Source organism: Chiloscyllium punctatum, chromosome 12 (genome assembly GCF_047496795.1).
Source record: "Chiloscyllium punctatum isolate Juve2018m chromosome 12, sChiPun1.3, whole genome shotgun sequence".
Classification (NCBI taxonomy): Eukaryota; Metazoa; Chordata; class Chondrichthyes; order Orectolobiformes; family Hemiscylliidae; genus Chiloscyllium; species Chiloscyllium punctatum.
In genome coordinates this window covers 96,376,566-96,396,118 of record NC_092750.1, presented here as the reverse complement: position 1 = coordinate 96,396,118, position 19,553 = coordinate 96,376,566, and the positions used below count along the sequence as shown (strand labels likewise).

At 45.3% G+C, this 19,553-nt stretch overlaps 1 long non-coding RNA gene across 4 annotated transcripts in view; it reads right to left on the bottom strand.

Moving 5' to 3' along the window:
* The window catches only part of LOC140483965 (uncharacterized), a 60,118-nt gene that overhangs the window by 26,526 nt on the left and 14,039 nt on the right, over positions 1-19,553 (bottom strand). Inside the window, exons 1-3 of one of the 4 annotated variants that reach the window (XR_011962103.1) lie at positions 18,186-18,241; positions 17,021-17,127; positions 11,404-11,529 (exon numbers count right to left, since the gene is read on the bottom strand). This is a non-coding gene — a long non-coding RNA (uncharacterized lncRNA). Of the gene's footprint in view, positions 1-11,403; positions 11,530-17,020; positions 17,128-17,789; positions 17,887-18,185; positions 18,242-19,553 lie in introns of those variants that run through there. The other 3 variants (XR_011962104.1, XR_011962105.1, XR_011962106.1) reach the window with 3 other exon arrangements.

Genomic DNA, 19,553 nt, shown 5'->3' with positions numbered 1-19,553 from the left:
TTTAAACTGAGGGGAGACAGTGATTTATGATTTTAGACCTTGTGTTGTGAATATCTATCCTGTACTTTATTACAAAGCCAAGGTGGTCGCTGACAATGAAACCCAAAACTCCCAGGAAACATCGTCTCACCTCATAATCTGATAAAAAGACTTGTGATAAGTCTGATAGAATTTAGAACACAGATGGAAAGCGGGAAGATTAAATCCAATCCCAAGATCCTGTGCTTAAACGAAGGAGACTACAATAGGATGAGGCAGGAGTTGGCTAATGCAGACTGGAAGCAAAGACTTTACTGTGGGACAGTTCTCAGACAGTGGAGGAATATCAAAGTAATTTTTCAAATTTCTCAGCAAAAGTATATATCAGTGAAAAGGAAGGACTGTAGGAAAAGGAGTAATCTGCCATGTCGAAGGCAATAAGGGAGTCTATGAAATTGAAGTAGAAGGCATACAAATTGGCAAAGACCAAGGATAAATTCAGAGATTTTAAAACCTCAAAGATCAACAGAAAGCATGATGGATTTGGGGATAAAAAGTGATGAGTAGCTATCCCCAGGGACAGAATAGCAGTTTACACTGCTCGAGGGGAACCTATTGTGTGGGGAACACATGGCCTCTGTAATTGTTGAAGCACTTAACTGTTACCATAGAGATAATCCTGATCAAGTTAAAAATCACAGCACACTCCAAAAGCTTGTACTTCCAAATAAACCTCTTGGACTATAACCTGGTGTTGCGTGATTTTTAACTTTGTCCACCCCACCCCAACCCTGGCTCCTGCACATCAGCATCCTGATAGAGAGCCCCACGGAAACTGAACTGCCTGTCAGGTACTTGAGGGAGCCACGGGGGCGTTGGGGGGGCGGGGGTGGTTAACCACAAAGTGCTGAACTGACCTCGACTTTCTAACTGCCGTTGCCATGGAGATAATACTGAGAGACAGTCTCTATTCAAGGTCCCAAACCACAAAGGTTTAAGAATGGGAGTGGCACATCGGACAGGCGGGGAGTTACCTGATGCTGCCTGGAGGTGTTTTGCATGTACACTATCCATGTAACTGCCATGTTTCATCAATAAAAGACTCAAAGAAGACCTCTCAGAGTTCTGTGCCTGGTTATTCCTGTCCAGCAGGGTTCAGGAATATGAGCACACAGCAGTCAGGCTTCACAGTGGAGGATACGAAGAACATGCCAGTAATTGATAAGGAGACTGAGGAAGGTGAGGACCAAGAAACAATCATTATCACGAAAGAGTTAGAGCTGGGCAAGCTAATGGAGCTAAAGGTAAACAAGTCTCCTTGCCCTGATAGAATACATACCATGATACCAACAGAATTAGGGGGAGAAATAGCAAATGCACTTAGAGTTATAGCATCCTGCAGCAGAGACAGGCCCTTTGGCCCAAACTGGCCCATGCCAATCAGAATGTCCATCCACACTAACCCCATTTCCCTGCACTTGGCCCATCTGCTTCTGAAACTTTCCTATCCATGCATTTGTCCAAATGTCTTTTACTTGTTGTTAATATACCCACCTCAACCACTTCCACTGGCAGCTCATTCCATATACATACCACCTTTGTGTGGAACAGTTGCCCCTCAGTTTCCCATGTATTCTTTCTCCTCTAACTTTAACCTGATGCCCTCCAACACTTGAGTCCCTGGGAAAAAGACCGAGTTCATTCACCTTACCCATGCCTCTCATGGTCTTATACACTTCTATAAAATATTCCCCCACAGTGTCCTCTGCTCTAAACAAAAAAGTCCTCACTTGTCCAACCTCTCCCTGTACCTCAGACTCCTGAGACCTGGCATCATCCTTGTAAATTTCTTCTTCACCTTTCCAGTTGAATAACTGAAACCTACACTGCATTCATCACATTTCCCGTGTTTCCCTACGGCGCTGGAACCGATGTGACAACACCAATGGATTACATAATTCACTCCATTACAACAATCCCATTTTCATAGATTTTTCCATGATGCAGGAATCCTTTGGTCTTTCTGGTTTCATGGCTAATTGTCCTCATACAAAACCAATCTGTGGCTTGACTATTCCAGGGAAATGTGCCATGATTTTTTAGACTTTCAAAAACCAAGTCCCCACACTAACATGGACTTCACTGTCTCAGTACTTTTCCAGTCACACTGACATTTGAAATATTCACCCACGGACAGAATACACACCTTTCCTTCCAGATGAAAAGGCCAATGATATTCAGATCGGCACGGATCCAGTAACATGAAGTTCAATTTGAATTTCTCAACTGCAAATCCCCCCTTTCAATACTCTATAACAGAGAAAACAGAAAGTGCTGGAGATCCTCAGCAGGTCTGGCAGCATCTGAAATGGTGACAGATGCAGGAAACATTGCAGCCTTGAAGAAGTGTTGAGATGATCACACCAGGCACGTGCGCTTGATGACCATTATGGATAAGATGGGGGCAGGGATCCCTTTCTGGAAGGGCCTTGGTGAGACCACACCTGGAGTACTGTATACACCTTTGTTCCCCTTTTCCAAGGAAGGCTCTCCTGCTTATTGAGAGAGTGTAAAGGAGGATAACCAGATGAGTCCTGGGATGTGAAGATAGTTAAGGACTGCAGATGCTGGAAGTCAGAGTCTGTACAATGTGGACCTGGGGAGGTGCAGCAGGTCAGGCAGCATCAGAGGAGCAGGAAGGTTGATGTTTTGGGTCGGGACCCTTTGTCAGTCTTGATAAATAACCCTGACCCAAAACGTCAACTTTCCAGCCCCATCGTATTCATGCTGGTCATCAAGCACCTATTTATGCTAGTCCCATGTTGTGGCACTCAGCGTGTAACCAATATTGTAGTGCTTGGTGTGATCATCTAAACACTTCTTTAAGGCTGCAATGTTTCCTGCATCTGTCACCATTTCAGATGCTGCCCGACCTGCTGAGGATCTCCAGCGCTTTGTTTTTTTTGTAGATTTCCAGCATTTTGCTGAAGCACATAGAGTCATCGACATGTAAACAGCTCCAGATTTTGTTGACTCACATTCCTGGGATGTCAGGACTGATGGATGAAGAGGGACTCAATCTTCGTTTAATCCTCCTTTCCTGTGGCTTTCTGAGCCGCTAACTACATCATTAATATTCTACCTCCCATTCCCTGTCCTGAATCTGACCCATCTAAGCCTACACTTTCGTTCCCATCCCCCTGCCAGACTAGTTACAAACTCACCAATGGAACTGGCAAAAGCCCCCACCAGATTTGTCTCAGCTCTGCCCAGGGGTAACCAGTCAGGCTAGTACAGGTCCCACCCAGAAACAGAACCAGTGCCTGAAGAATCATAACCCTTCTCTGGTACACCATTTCCCCAGCCACACATCCAGCTGATCGACCTTCTCATTCCTGCTCTCATTAGCACATGGCACTGGGAGTAAGTCTGACATTATTACAATTCAGGAGCTACATTTTAATGCATCTCTGCTCTCCCTATGTCCAGCTTTCAGGCCCTCATCCCTCTGTTTAGCGATGTCCTTGGTATCTGTGTGTTGCACAACCATGGGTTGTTTACCCTCCAGCTCCAGAATGTCCTGCAGCCACTCCATGATATCATGGATCTTGGCACCAGGGAGATTACATACCATCCTGGATTCATGTCTGTGGGCACAGAAGTGCCTGGCTGTACCCCTGATTATTGAATCCCCTGTCACTATAGCCCTGCCACTTGCAGTCCTCTTGTTCTGATCAGCAGAGCTCTCTGTGGTGTCATGAACCTGGCTGTTGCTGATTTCCCGAGAAGCCACCCCACCCATTCCCGCCCTTACAGAATCCCAAGCGGTATACAGTATCTGTATGAGAAGGGGATAACAACGGGGGACTCCTGTACTCCCTTCCTGAGCCTTTTACTAGATCTGATGTTCACCCATTCCCTTTCTGCCTGTGTAACCCTCATCTGCAGGGTGACTAACTCACTAAACGTGCTGTCCATAACATTCTCAGTATTGCAGATGCTCCACAGTGAGTCCACTTTCAGCTCCAGCTCTGAAAAGCAGTTTCCCAGTAGCTGCAGATGGGAACCCTTCCTGCACAAATAGCCGTCAGGGACACTGGAAGCAGCCCTTATTTCCCACATTGTGCAAGAAGAGCACACCACGGGTCTGAGGGCTCCTGTCATAACGTCTCTCGACATTCATCTAGTTATTCCCATTAAGAGAATTTAAATGAGTGAGTAACCTTCCTTCACTTCAAACATGTCCATTATAATACCAAAAAAACATCTTTACTTAAGCTGATATGTCATACTTTAAAAACTTAAATACTCCACAGGTATCACTGACAAATTGGCTGTTCCCATTGGGACTGTGAATTCCTGAACGGCCTGAACTAAAACTGAGTTTCAGCTTCACCTTCTCCCTGTCTCACCTCACTATTTACATCCAACTCCAAAACACTCTCATTGAGCCAAGCAGCACTCACAGTGCAGCCCTGTCATTTTCATTGTCTGGTCACACCTACACTGCCCTCAGCCTCCTGTACTGTTCCAATGCATCTCAATGGGAGCTCAGGACCAGCATTGCATCTTTCAATTCAGCCCTTTGTAACCCCAGAGTCATAATGGACTTCAGCAGTTTCTGAATGAACAGACAATTGTCAGAATCTGGAACGTTCCACCTGAAATGGTGCTGGAATTTGAGTCCACAAGGAATTTCAATGAGAAATTTGCAGAGAATTGGAAGTAGGGAGTTTACAGATTAACATAATAAAGTGGATGATTAAGACAAAATCTGACAGCTCCTGCAAAACGACGAGGTGTAATTTGGATAAATCTGTTCCCTCTCTCAGGCCAATACCCCCTTCCACAGCTGCAGGGCCAAGAATTGAACACATACCCCAAGGGTTATCCAATCATGAACTTGAACATCTTTCTGCTTTTGGTTTGACAAAAATATTGAAGATATTTTCCCACAGACAGAACAGACAGACTTTTCTCGTTCCACAGTTAAATGCCAATGATATTCAGATCCTGATGACTCCGCTGACTGTAGAAACTTGTTTAATGAGATCCCAGTCTCAATTATTCTGAATTAATATCCTATAAACTGAATTCACAAAACAAAGCTCACAGTCAGTGCAAGATGAATAGTGAAGGTAAACACTTCTCTTGGTATGTGTTTGATGTGTAAATGCTCCTCTTCAAATCACCCCGCCCCCACCCAGGAAGAGGACACATTCATGCTCCTTGCTGTACCTTGCCCCAAATAAAGATGGTGGCCATAACCCAGGTCCTCTCACTGCCTGAGGCCCAAGCCATCTTCCCCTTTGCTGCAAACGTGGGACCAAGAGTTTCTAATTCAAACTAACTACCTGCACAGAGTATAACTAAACCCTCCCAGTCTACACTGATACATTTCATCCGGTTTCTGCTGCCATTTTCCCCTTTCTCCTTTCTGCCTCCTGCACACACCATGGGTCATCACGGGTCCAGTGACCCTTCCTCAGAACCGATGACAGCTGGGAAAATTAGAATCCCTTCAGGAAACAGGCCCTTTGGCCCAACAATTCCACACTCACCCTCCGAAGTTTATCCCACCCAGACCCATTCTCCTACTCTATTACTCACCGTTTACCCGGACTAATGCACATCCCTGAACCCTACAGGAAACTTAGCTGGGCCAATTCACCTAACCTATAGATCTTTAGACTACAGGAGATAGGGGTTAAAGAGTAACTCATAGGTGGAGACAGAGCCCAAAGAGACACAGGAACATTTGGAAAGATAAAGGAGTGGGGAGTTGGAAAGCTGTTAATGGAGGAGACAAGAACCTTCTAGCATCTCAGTGGCGGTGGTGAAAGTGGCGGCTGATGATCTACATTATGCCTGCAAAAAAGGCCTTGAGCTTCCAGTTGCCTGCTCTTTAACACAAGACTGTTCCCTGTCCAACATCTCTGTCTCATGCTTACTGCAGTGTTCCAGTGAAGCTTGATGCATGCTGGAAGAACACTTCAGAACATACCAAATGGCTTCCTATTTCAAGGACTGCAAATGTCCCCGCATATGTGGTCAACAATGCCCTCCAGTGTATCTCCTCCACTTCCCACACCACTGCCCTTGAACCCCACCCCTCCAAATGCAACAAAGATGGAATCCCACCATCCTCACCTTCCACCCAGATACAACGCATCATCCTCTGCTCTTTCCACCATCAGATCCAACCCCCTGAGATATATTTCCCTCCCCATCCCTTTCATTTCCACAGAGATCATACCTTCTGTGACTTCCACGTTAGATCCACACTCCCCACCAACCCACCCTCCACTCCAGGCACCTTCGCTTGCCACTGCAAGAGGTGGAAAACCTGTACCTACACCTTCCCCTCACCTCCATCCAAGGCACCACTGTATCCTCCCACATCCAGCAGAGAATTCCCTGCCCACCCAAACACCTCACCTATTGTGTCCCTTGCTCTCAGGACGCCAAATTGTGGAGTATTTCAGGGAACATTTCTGGGACACATACACCAGCCAACCCCACCGCTCTGTAGCTGACCATTTCGGCTACCGCCCACCCCCTCCGCCACCATGCTGCCAAGGACATGCAAGTCCTCCATCCCACAAATCCGAGCCACCCGACACCTAGAGGAAGAACACCTCATCTTCCACCTTGGGAACTTTCAACCACACGGCATCAAGGTTTCCTCATCTCCTCTCCCCCAACTTATCTCCGATTCAACCCTCCAACTCGGCAAGACCCTCTTGAACAGCCCCACCTGATATTCTTCCTTTCCAATTGTCCATTCTACCCCCCATCTACAACCATCTATTGCCTCCCTAGCTCCCTTCGCCCAACCCCAAACACCCCTCCCTATTTATCTCTCAGCCATATTCCACCACCCACATTTCTGATGAAGTGCTGACATGCCCAATATGTCAATTCTCCTGCTCCTTGCATGCTGCCTGACCTGCTGTGCTTTTCCAGCGCCACACTTTAACACAAGCTGGAAGAACAACACCTAATCTCCCACTTGGGGACCCTGCAACTCTCTGGCTTCAACATCAAATTCAATAATTTTAAGTCCTGAACTCTCCCACGTCCTAGTGTCTTTGCCCCCTACCCCACATACCAGGCCTTGTTATTACGTAGCCTGTCATTACACATTACCTATGGTTAGCCACTAACAGTCCCCATAAACAGCTATTCATCCTCCCCCCATCCGATCGTTATCCACTCCTTTGTCCAACTGCTCCTCTCTCTCTCTTTGGACTCTATCCCCACCGATCATTTACTCCTTAACCCCTACCTTCTGTATAAAAACGGACATTTTTTTCTCAGTAACATCAGCTCCTGAGGAAGCGTCACTGGATCGAAAATGCGAAATGATTTCTTTTCACAGATGCTGCCAGATCTGTTGAGCTTTTCCAGTACCTTCTGGTTGTGTGTGATTTACAGCATCAAGAGTTCTTGTGGTTCTAATTTACCCGGAGTATCTAATTCAGGTCTAGCAGACTGAAACAGTGTTTATCAACCTTCTCAGTCCACACTAACTCCATCTCTCTCCCAGTATCTGCTGTCTCTCCCACTCCTTCACATTCAGTCCCCTCTCACAGTGACACTGCGTCTGCAAAGCTGATGGTCATGTGTTGGCCTGCTGGACCCACCCCTCATTCACTCCCATTGGCTAGAGGGTGACGCCAACTCTCCTATTGGTCTGAAGCTGTGTCAATCAGCCAGGCCCCATTGTGACCTGAGTGTTGGGATCCTCCCAGGTGCATCAGAGGCTGAGGGGTGACCTCATAGAGGTTTATAAAACCATGAGGGGCAATGGGTAGGATAAATAGACAAGGTCATTTCCCTGGGGTCGGGGAGTCCAGAATGAGGGGGCATAGGTTTAAGATGAGAGGGGAAGAATTTAAAATGGATCTGAGGGGCAATGTTTTCCCCCCACTGAGGTTGGTGCGTGTATGGAATTTTCTGTCGGGAAGTGGAGGATGTTGGTGCAATTAAACCATTTGCCATCTGGATGGGTATATGAATAGGAAGGGTGTAGAGTGATATGTGCCAAGTGTTGGCAAATGGGACAAGATTAGGTTGGGATATCTGGTCAGCATGGCCCAGTTTAACCAAAGGGTTTATTTTCATGGTGTACATCTCTACGGCTCTGCCCTGTGATGAGCTTCATCATTCACAGTGAATGCGTCAGTATCACAGAGGACAGGGGCTGGGGGCTATTCAGCCCATTGGGGCTGTACTCTCTCCCTCTGGAGATGGTGCCAATCTATCCCAACTCACCTCCCATTTGGACATAGCCCTCCAAATCCTTCCTTAAAAAAGTTAAATTTCAAATTTGTTTTGACAATAACTACTGAATCTGCATCCAGCTCTTGGTCAAACTGTTCCAGATGCTCAGAACTTAGTGAGTAAAATAATCTTCACATTTTTAACCTGCATTATTTGCCAGTTACCTGAAAATAGTTACTAAAAATTGTGACGTTAAAAATTTCTCACTCTGTCTCTCTGTAAATGAAATACCCTGGAAACAAATCAACTCCTGGTCAAAATCACTGCTTAACCTTCTCAGCTCCAAGGAGAATTGTCTGACCTTCTGCTAAATCTTAATTTTAATTTATTAGTGTCATAGAGATGTACAGCACTGAAACAGACCCTTCAGTTCAACTTGTCCATGCCAACCAGATATCCTAAATTAATCTCATCCCATATGTCAGCCCTTGGCCCATAGCCTTCTAAACCTTTCCCAATCACATATCCAATGAGATGCCTTTTAAATGTTGTAACTGTACCGGCCTCCACACTTTCTCTGGCAGCTCATTCCATACACGTACCATGTTCAGCTTGAAACTTTACCCCTAATATCCCTTTTCAGTCTTTTCCCTCATGCCTGTGCTTTCTAGTTTTGGACTCACCTAAACAGGAATAAGACCCTGGCTGTTTACCCTATCCATGACCCGAACGATTTTATCAACCTCTATGGTCACCTCTCAGCATCCGATTCTCCAGTGAAAACAGCCTCAGTCTATTCAGCCTCTCCCTATAGCTCAATCCCTCAACCCTGGCAACGTCTTTGCATTATTTCTGAATCCTTTCAAGTTTAACAATATCATTCCGATAGCAGGGAGACCAGGACTGAAAGCAGAATTCCAGAAGTGGCTGAATGAATGTCCTGTACAGCCGCAAAATGACGTCACAACTCCTGTACTCAATGCACTGACCAATAAAGGCAAGTACACCAAACACTTTCTTCAGTACCCTGCCTATCAATGACTCCACTTTCAAGGAACTATGAACCTGCACTCCAAGATCTCTTTGTTCAGCAACACTCACCAGGACCTTTCCATTAAGAGTAGAAGTCCTGCCTTGATTTGCTTTTCCAAAATGCAGAACCTCATATTTATTTAAATTAAACTGCATCTGCCACTCCTCAGCCCATTTAATTGGAGTCTCATTGTACTCTCGGGTAACTTTGCTGTCCACTGCACCTCCAATTTTGGTGTCTATTGTAAACCTACTAACCATAGCTCCTATATTCACATAGAAATCATTTATATAAATGGCAAAAAGCAGTGGACCCAGTACACAGCCTGACAGCATATTGGTCATCACAGGCTTCCAGTCCAAAAAGTACCCTCCACTATGACACTGACTTCTCAGCAAGGTTAGAGCTCATGGCATACAGGGAGAACTAACCATTTGGATACAGAACTGGCTCTTCAGACTGGAGGCCTGTGACTAGTGGACTGTTACAAGGATCACTGCTGGATTCACTACCTTTCATCATTTATATCAATAACTTGGATGTGAACATCAGAGGTATAGTTAGTGAGATGACACCAAAACTGGAGGTGTAGTGGACAGTGGGATCTTGATCAGATGGGTGAATGGGCTGAGGATTGGCATTTTGGAAACTCAAATCTTAGCAGGACTTATACACTTAATGGAAAGGACCTGCTGAGTGTTACTGAACAAAGAGACCTTGGAGTGCAGGTAGATAGGATAATGAAGGCGGCATTTGGTATGCTTTCCTTTATCGGACAAAGTATTGAGTACAGGAGTTGTGAGGTCATGTTGTGGCTGCACAGGACATTGGTTAGGCCACTTTTGGAACGTTGTGTACAAATCTGGTCTCCCTCCTATTGGAAGGATGTTGTGAAACTTGAAAGGGTTCAGAAAAGATTTACAAGAACTTTGCCAGGGTTGAAGGATTTGAGCTAGGCTGGGGGTTGAATAGATTGGGGCTGTATTCCCTGCAGCGTCGGAGGCTGAGAGGTGATCTTATCGATGTGTATAGAAACATGAGGTGCATGGATAGGATAAATAGACAAAGTCTTTTCCCTGGCGTGGGGGATCCCAGCACAAGAGGGCATAGGTTTATGATATGAGGGGAAAGACTTTAAAGAGACTTAAGAGACAATGTTTTCACACAGAGGGTGGGACGTGTATGGAATGAGCTGTCAGAGGAAGTGGTGGAGGCCATTATGATTGCAACATTTAAAAGGCATCTTCATATGGATATGAATAGGAAGGATATGGGCCGGGTGCTGACCGGGGGGACTAGATTACATTGGGATATCTGATCAGCATGTACTGGTTGGACCGACGGGTCTCTGTTTCTGTGCTGTCCATCTATGACTCTTTGACCTTCCAGCCAATTCCATATCCAAACAGCTAGTTCCGCCAGAATTCTATGGTATTGAACCTGCTAACCAGTGTTTTATGTGAAACCTTGTGTCTTTCTCAAGTCCAAGGTACTGATTTCAATGCACAAAGCTATGCTGACTCTCCCTAATATTTTCTTGCTTTTGCAATGACATGTAAATCCTGTCCCTAAGAATCCCTTCCAACAACTTCTGTGCCACTGACTTCAGGCTCACCGGTCTATAGTTCCCTGGCTTTTCCTTACCACCTTTCTCAAATAATGGCACCAATCCTCCAGCACCTCACCTGTGGCGATCGATGATACAAATATCGCAGCGAGGGGCCCAGCAAAAGCTTCTCTAATTACCCACAAAGTTCTGGGATACACCTGATCAGATTCCAGGGATTTATCCATCTTTATGCATTTTAAGACATCCAGTACCTCCTCCTCTGTAATATGTACACTTGCCAAGTTATCACTATTTATTTCTCCAACTTCTCTAACTTCTATATCCCCTTTCAGTAAAAACTGACATGAAATACTCACAGAATCTCTCCCACCTCCTGTTGTTCCATAGGCAGTCTTGTTGATCTTTGAGGGTCGCTATTCTCTGCCTAGTTATTCTTTTGTCTTTAGTGTATTTGTAGAATCTCTTTGGATTCTCCTTAAACCTTTTTCCCAAAGCTATCTCATGTCCCCTTTTTCGCCTCCTGGTTTCCCGCGAGTATACTCCTACTACCCTTACAGTCCTCTAGGGATTCACACAAACACAGTGGGGTCTGTACCTGACATATCCTTCCTTCATTTTCTTGACCAGAGCCTCAATTTCTCAGGTCATGCAGCATTCTCGACGCCTCCCAGCCTTGGCCTTAACAGGAACATACTGTCTGTGTACTCTCATTGTCGTAGGCCTATGGAGGATGTGGCAGATGAGGACAGAGAAACAATCATCATCAGTAAAGAGGTCGGGTTGGGAAAGCGAACAACTCATCCTTATCTCTGTAATTCCTCTCTAGCCTCAGAACTACCACTATCTCTGCATCAAAGACATCTCAATATCTCTGCAACATCCTCCAACCTCTAATCTCCTCCAGTCTCAACACACTCTCTATCTTTAATCTTGTCCACCCTCTCAAATCTCTGTGATGTGCCTTTCTTTAATTCCAGCCTTCAGGATAACCCATTTTTATTTCAGATTCATGCACCCAGAGATCCACAATGTCCCGCTTAACCTCTGTCACATTTTTCCTCCAAAAAACATTATTTAATCACGTATCATCTATTCTAATATCATCTTCTCTGACCTGGTTTCTATTGTGGCTTGTCATATTCCTATATTACGCGTTTGTGGTCTACATGAAAAAACTGGTTTGTGGTCCATTGGATTTATGCTGTAAAGAAATCTCCCAGCTAACTATTTTAATCCCATTTTCCAGCACAGAGCCCATAGACCTGTCAGCCTTGGCCTTGCAAGTGTGTTCCGAAATAGATTTTAAATGCCTTCAGGATTTCTGTCTCTCACTCTCTTCCAGACAGTGAGGTTTAATGCAACTGTTGCTCTATGCTATCACCCACAGGAACACAGAGCAGCTGGGTCTGTGCGAACCACAGATCGCCCACACATTGTGAAGGATGGCAGGGTCCCTGACAGGGGGCACAGGAGATTTACCAGGATGGTTCAAGGAATGGGGGATTTTAGTTGCAGAATTTGTGGGCCTTTTTTTAACATTAATTGTTCACGTGACATGTGTGTTGCTAATACACATCAAGAATAACCATCCGTAATTAATGGACTCTCCTTTTCAACCTCTCCCCTTGCCTGCGCTGTGGTAATATTCAGGTTAACCACTACCAGACATCTCTCTCTCATGAGAGCGCAGTCCTATGGTCGGGGAGGACAATGCTGACTTGATCTTTTACACAGTGATGCCACTGTGCCTCGAGGGTGGGGAAAGGGAATGCTGAAGGTGGTGGATGGGAAATCACTCGGGTACAGTACTTTATCCTGGAGGATGTTCACTTTCTTTAATATTGTTGGGGGGTGGGGGTGCACTGATGCAGGCAAGTGGAGAATGTTCCAACACAATCCTGATGTGTACCTTATAGAAGCAAACAGACATTGGGGAATCAGGAGTTTGGGGTGTTCTCCTTGTAGCAAAAGAAATTTGGGGAGCTGTGACAAAGTGGTTTACAAAAGTTACGCATTATTATAATAAACCTTAGACCCTTCAGCTCATTATACAAGGATTCCAGGACACATGTTGAAGATTTGGGAAGATCTATTGAAAGGATGGTTTGTTTCAAGGGAGAACTTTTATTCAGCAAATGGTATTGATCTGGAACACAATACGAATATCCAGGCCCTGATGTATTGAGTAATTCTGTCAGTTTGGCGTTACAGTGACTGAGATTACCATCTGAATATCTGCCTATAATACAAGTTTATAAAATCCGTCACTGTCAGTTCAAGTTTGAAACTCATACAATCCCTTCCTCCTGGCCCAGGAGGACTGTACACATTACCCCTGGTGGAGGTCAGCAGGCTCTTCAAGGGCAAATCTATGTGGGTTTCTATGAGTTTCCACCTTGGGACTTCATGTGACTGAACATGGGACAGAATATCCCAAGATTCAGTGAGATATGGAGAGTAGGATTTGCCTCCTTTTCTTTCTTTCCGTTCTGCCGCTGAGCCTCCTCAATAAGACATGGGGTGTGAAAGGCTCATGCAGCTCGATGGGCAAGATGTCTCCATTCTGACCAATGGGCAACAAGCTCCTCCCAGTCATGAAACAGAGTATCCCTGAAAGATAGCAACTGTGCATGCTTCCCACTGCCCAGTGCTCACAGTACATGTTTCGAATTATGAGGGGGGAATCTCCTAGAAAAGGCATAACAGGAAAGTTCCAAAAGGTTATAAACAGTTTACAGAGAGATATTCACAGGAAACTTGGGCAACAAGTTGGCAAATAGAGTATAACTTGGGATAAACTGTAGAAGGCTGCATCACAAAGGGACTGGGGGAAAATGAGCAGGAAACAGAAAGCGAGCACACAGTTACAACAGGGAATCAGGAAAGGGAATGGAATACTGTCCCTTATTTCAAAGAGTTTGCAATATAAGAGTTTGGAGTATATACCTTAGGGCAACTAAACAAATGACAAGTGAGACCACATCTGGAGTAACGTGAACAGATTTGGTCACTTTAGTTCATGAAATAGAGCAGTTTATTGGAGGCATTTCAGAGAAGATCCATTGGGATGATCCCTGTTTTGAAGGGATTATCCTGTAAGCAAAGGGTGAACAAGTTGGGAATCTACTCACTGGACTTTGGAAGAATGAGAGGTGATCTCTTTGAAACATACAGGATTCTGTCAAGGTTTGACAGGGTAAATATGGAGAGGATGTGTCCCATTACGGGTGAGTCTTGAACCAGATTCTGGATCAGTCGCGGAATCAAGGGTTCTGTTTCAGATTTCTCAAGTTAAAGGCAACACCAACACAGGTTAGGGTTTCAGCAGCAATGGAGCTGGAGTGAGAAGGAGATAAGCAACGTTTTAGAGATTGGAATTCCTGGTGTTTGTGATTGTGTAGATGTCTGATCAGAAGGTCACCTTGGGGTCAGATATGAGAGCAATATTGTGAAGAGTGTAGTTCTGCCTCAGACACTTCCCAGTGAGAGGGAGGGACACAGCAGTAAGGGAAATGAATTTGGAATAGCAACTGAAGGCAATGGGTTTAACAATGACAGTGTATCATTGGAGTGAATTGCAGCTAATCGAAGCGTGGTAAGCAGTTTGATAACTGAGTAATAGTGGAGTAATGGAGAGGGATGATGGGGAGGGAGAGCTGGACATTGTCAGTGTACATGTGAAACTCAACAGTGCTTTTGGGCAATGTTACCTCCTGGCAGTATGTAGGTCAGAAACAGGACGGACCAAGGATAGACCCTGGAGGGACACCAAATACAAGGAATTCAGAAAGGAAACGGAGAGTGGAGACGGAGCAGGATTTTCCAACGATGGTGAGGTCAAATATTAGGTTTTAGGAGAATGGGAGAGAAGGACATAACCAGAAAAGACAGACAGACAGATCATGGAACAATATCTGTGAATTGCAAGTGGGGGGGGAGGGGGGGGGGGGGGGGGGGGAGGTGACCGTGGTGGAGGGAGGGAGGGCGGTGACAAGCAGGAGGATGAGACAGTTTTGGAATGTCCATGATTTAGCTACACGAGGGTAAATGGTCAAGATGACCTCTAATAAGGCTTGACAAGGGACTCGAAATGCAAGTTTAGGACTAAAATGAGGAGCACTCTTGTGAGGCAGTTTGGCTCGGTGGGCTAGTGGAGAGGGAGGAAAGAAGCAGAGGCAGCTGATTGGATTGTCTCAATGTTATTGACAGAGAAACTCCATGTGCTCCTCACTCTTGTTGTTGGAGGGGAGGATGGAGGAAACAGGGTAATGGACAGTGTTTTTATTTCCAAAACAATAAACAAAACCTTGATAGTGATTCTAAAAATAAGTGAACAAACCTGTCGTATTTATCATTTATCAAGAATATTAAAATATACAACTGAACTTCAGGTTTGAATCCCAAATCGGTAGAGGGTGGCTCTGAATTCAAGAAAAAAAATAACTGGCATGAAGAATCTACTGTTTGCCATGGAACCATTGGGGATGTTTTTCTGCCATTGACAATGTCCTTGAGGGAAAGAAACCCGACAGTGGCCCATCAAGTCACTCATTGTATTAATCACTGCACAGTCTCAACAAAGGAATGAAACTGGATGGACCACATTACATCTACCAATGCACTGGAAAATACAACACAATCAGCCCTCTTGACCCTGCAACTTCTGCCTCACTGTGGGCCAACAACAGCAGCATAACTGTACTCCAGCCCAATCTGAAATCTCATGGCCTGATATCCCCCACTCAACCATTAACATCAAGGCAGGGGAATCAACCCTGGTTCAATGGTGAATGCAGGAGGGCATGTCAGGAACAGTACAAGGCATACCTAAAAATGAGGTGCCAACCTGGTGCAGCTTCCAAACCTGCATGCCAAACAGCACAAGCAACACTAAATAGAACTAAGTGATCCCATAACCAACAGATTAGATCGGAGTTCTGCAGTTCTGCCACACCAAGTCAAGAATAGTGATGGACAATTAAACAACTCACTGGAGGAACCATCACAGATATCCCCACCCTTACCGATGGAGGGGTCTCACACATCCATGCAACAGATAAGAGGACAGCATTAGCAGCGCTTTTCAGCCAGCAGTGCCAGGTGGATGAGCCTTCTCCATTGGTCCCTCACATCACAGATATGAATCAACTTGGCTGAAAACTCATTTCAAATCAGATCAAGAAATGGATAAGCAGTGTAAATGTATGGGCCCTGCCAATATTCTGGCAATAATACTGTTGGCTGTGCTCCAGAATCTGCTGCCCACGAAGGCAAGTACTGTTCCAGCACTGGCGCCTACCGACTTTGTGGAACATTGCTCAGGGATGTTCCAACACAACAACACAGGGCAGATCCAACTCAGCCAATTGTCCTCCATCAGTCCACACTCACTCAGCAGTGAGGTGATGGAAGGTGTCATCAACAGTGCTGTCAAGCAACTGCTCAGCAATAACCTGCTCAGCGATGCCCAGTTTGGGTTCTGCCAGGGCCACTCAGTTCCTGAGCTTGTTACAGACTTGATTCACAAACTGATAAACAGCTGAATGAGGTGAGGATGACAGGCCAGACCCCCTCCAGGTCCACTATTTCGACTTCAGTGATATCACCTGACCTCACCACAGTCTCAGCTCATTTGCTGAAACTCTCATTCATTCCTTTTGTTAACTCTAGATTTCACTATCTAAACCCACTCCTGGCCAGCATCCCACATTCACCCTCCCGATAATCTCAAGAATATTGAAAACACTACTGCCGAACTGCTCACTTGTACCAAAACTTGCTGATCAATCAAAAGACTCCCATTTATAAGCAACAACCATTTACTTTCGCACCTTTGAATTAATTCCTGGCTGTAATCATTCCTATCTCCCTGCACCACACACCTTTTCATATCTCAATAACTCATTTTAGTCCAGACTCTCAATGATGTGTTTATTTTTGAGTTCTCCTGTGTGAATGTTTCTATAGACTCCAAGGGAACTTGGTCTGGAATCCCCACTCTAACTCTCTAAGATCTACTTTCTTCCTTTAAGGCATTCTTGAAAAACTGCTTATTTGGCAATGGTTTTGGTTACTGTACACAATATTCTCCATCTGTAGCCTTATGTCAAAACTTCTCAATAATATTTTTGTGAAATTAAAACCATGATGATTTGCACAGATATCTTCTACTCTTCAATATTGCTGAGTGAATAATCTGTAACGTCTCTTACCCAACCACATTGTGGGAGCACCTTCACCATACAAACTGCAGCAGTACAAGTCAGTCAAACATCACCCTCTCCACTGGCAACCAGGCTTTGGCATTGATCACTGGTTTCTGTGGAAGGAGAAATACACAGTTGATGTTTGAGGGAGTACAACATGAATTACAGGGAATGAAAATGGTGCAGAATTTGACTGTCAGAAATTGAAGGAAAATGCACTCGCTTATTGGAAAAAAGAATTCTTGACTGTCAAAGATATTGTGGAAAAAATAACATGATAATCGAACAGCGTATGGTCAGGAGCCAAGCAGCAGTGGACAATTCATTTACATTCCTGAAGAAGGGCTTCTGCCCAAAACGTCGATTCTCCTGCTCCTCGGATGCTGCCTGGCCTGCTGTGTTTTTCCAGCTCTACATTTTTCAATTCATTTACAAAACAGCTGTGAAAGTAATAGTAAAATACTATACCGAGCAAAAATACACCCATGAGAGACTGAGGAAGCTAGATAATGAACAAGTGGACATCAAAGAACCCAGAGGTGAACCAGAGCAGAGTTCACTTTTATGATCCCACAGTCAAAGATGTCTAGCACAAAAACAGGCTTTTTCGGTCCAACCTATGCCAACCAGATATCCTAGCTTAATCTATCTAAATTAAATCCTATCTGCCACTTCTCAGCCCATTGGCCCATCTGACCAATATCCCACTGTACTCTGAGATAACCTTCTTCATTGTCCACAATACCTCCAATTTTGGGGTCACCTGCAAACTTACTAACTATACGGCCTCTATTCACATCCAAATCATTTAAATGAATGACGAAACAAATCCAGAAAAAAAAAAATCAATTTCTGTGGGTTTGAATGTGCTCTGTGTAAATCCTGCCCTATGACTCTTTTTACCAGGGAAGGCTGTACATATATCCCTCTGAACTTTGCCCCCTACAAAGATGGCGGCCGCGCACGTGTCCAGTGAATCATTGCCCCGAATAAAGATGGCGGCGCTCACTCGGGCCGATTCCTCAACGAGGCATATTCCCGTTTGCTGCAAAAACGGAACTGTAAAGTTTCAAATTGGTATTTTCCGATGTGTACCAAATGATTGTAAAACCTCTCAGACCATACCAACACCATTTCCCTCCCGCTTCCTGCTGTTTATTTCTTTCCTTACCGACAGCTCTCCGCGCACACACATTCCGAACATCCGCACCCACCGCGAGGATGATCACGTGGTATAGTCTAGTCCCGCCCTCATTCACTGATTGGCCGGAGGACCAACTGCCCCGCCAGGTCCTCCAGCTCCGCCCCTGCCTTTCCATTGGTCCGCCGCTGACATCAATCACTTCTTCGGTCCAACCTGTCTATGACAACCAGCTGTCCTAACCTAATCTATCTAAATTAAATCCTATCTGCCACTCCTCAGCCCACTGGCCCATCTGATCAATATCCCACTGTACTCTGAGATAACCTTCTTCATTGTCCACAAACCAACTGTTGGCTGGAGCTTGCACACGGCTTTTGTTGCTGTTTATCAGTTACAAGAGTGAGGGACAAAGTTAAAAATCACACAACCACCTGATGAAGGACCAGCAACATAGTGCTTCCAAATTAACCTGTTGGACTATAACCTGGTGTTCTGTGAATTTTAATTTTGTCCCTCCTAATCCAACACCAGCCCCTGCAACAAGCACCAAGACGTGGCTTGGCTGGCGGTGAGAAGGGCTCTGCCTGTGAGATCCTTTATGCACGCGCGGACTCTCTGCCGCACCGCACGCTGTCCTCGAAGTGGCTGCGGGGGGGAAAGAGACTGTCACACACCTCCTTCTGGAATGTGCCTATGCAGAGGAAGTCTGGAGAGGAATGCAGTGGTGCTTGTCGAGGTTCGTCCCGAGCAGCGCCGTGACGCAGGACTCCGTGCTCTACAGCCTGTTCCCCGGGACTCACACCGAGACGAACATTAACTGCGCCTAGAGGATCATCAACTCGGTGAAGGACGCTCTCTGGGCGGTCCGAAACCTGTTGATCTTCCAGCTGAAGGAGTTGACCCTGACCGAGTGTTGCAGACTGGCACAGTCCAAGGTCCAAGACTACGTGTTGAGGGACACGCTGAAGCTTGGGGCAGCTGCCGCCAAGGTGCGGTGGGGAAAGACCACCGTGTAAGATCGGCCTGCCTAAAGAAGAACAGGGGGCCCATGCGGACGTTTTTTTGGGCTCTGCTGATGCCTCAGCCAAAAATATGTACAAGATTGAAAAATGCACAGGATTGTAAATGACAAGGATAAATTCGAATCTGTGTTTGTAAATGTGGACATATGTATGGCATGATCAAATGTACAGACCATCAAATCTTTTTATGAATAAAGTATATTTTTGAAATAAAAAAAAACACCAGCCCCTCCAAGTCACGAGTGACGGAGGCATGCATAACATAAGAACAAAAGATCGAGGAAAAGGAGAAGGCCATCCTGCCCTTCGAGCCTGCTCTACCATTCAATAAGATCATGGCTGATCATTTCGTGGATGCAGAACCATTTACCCA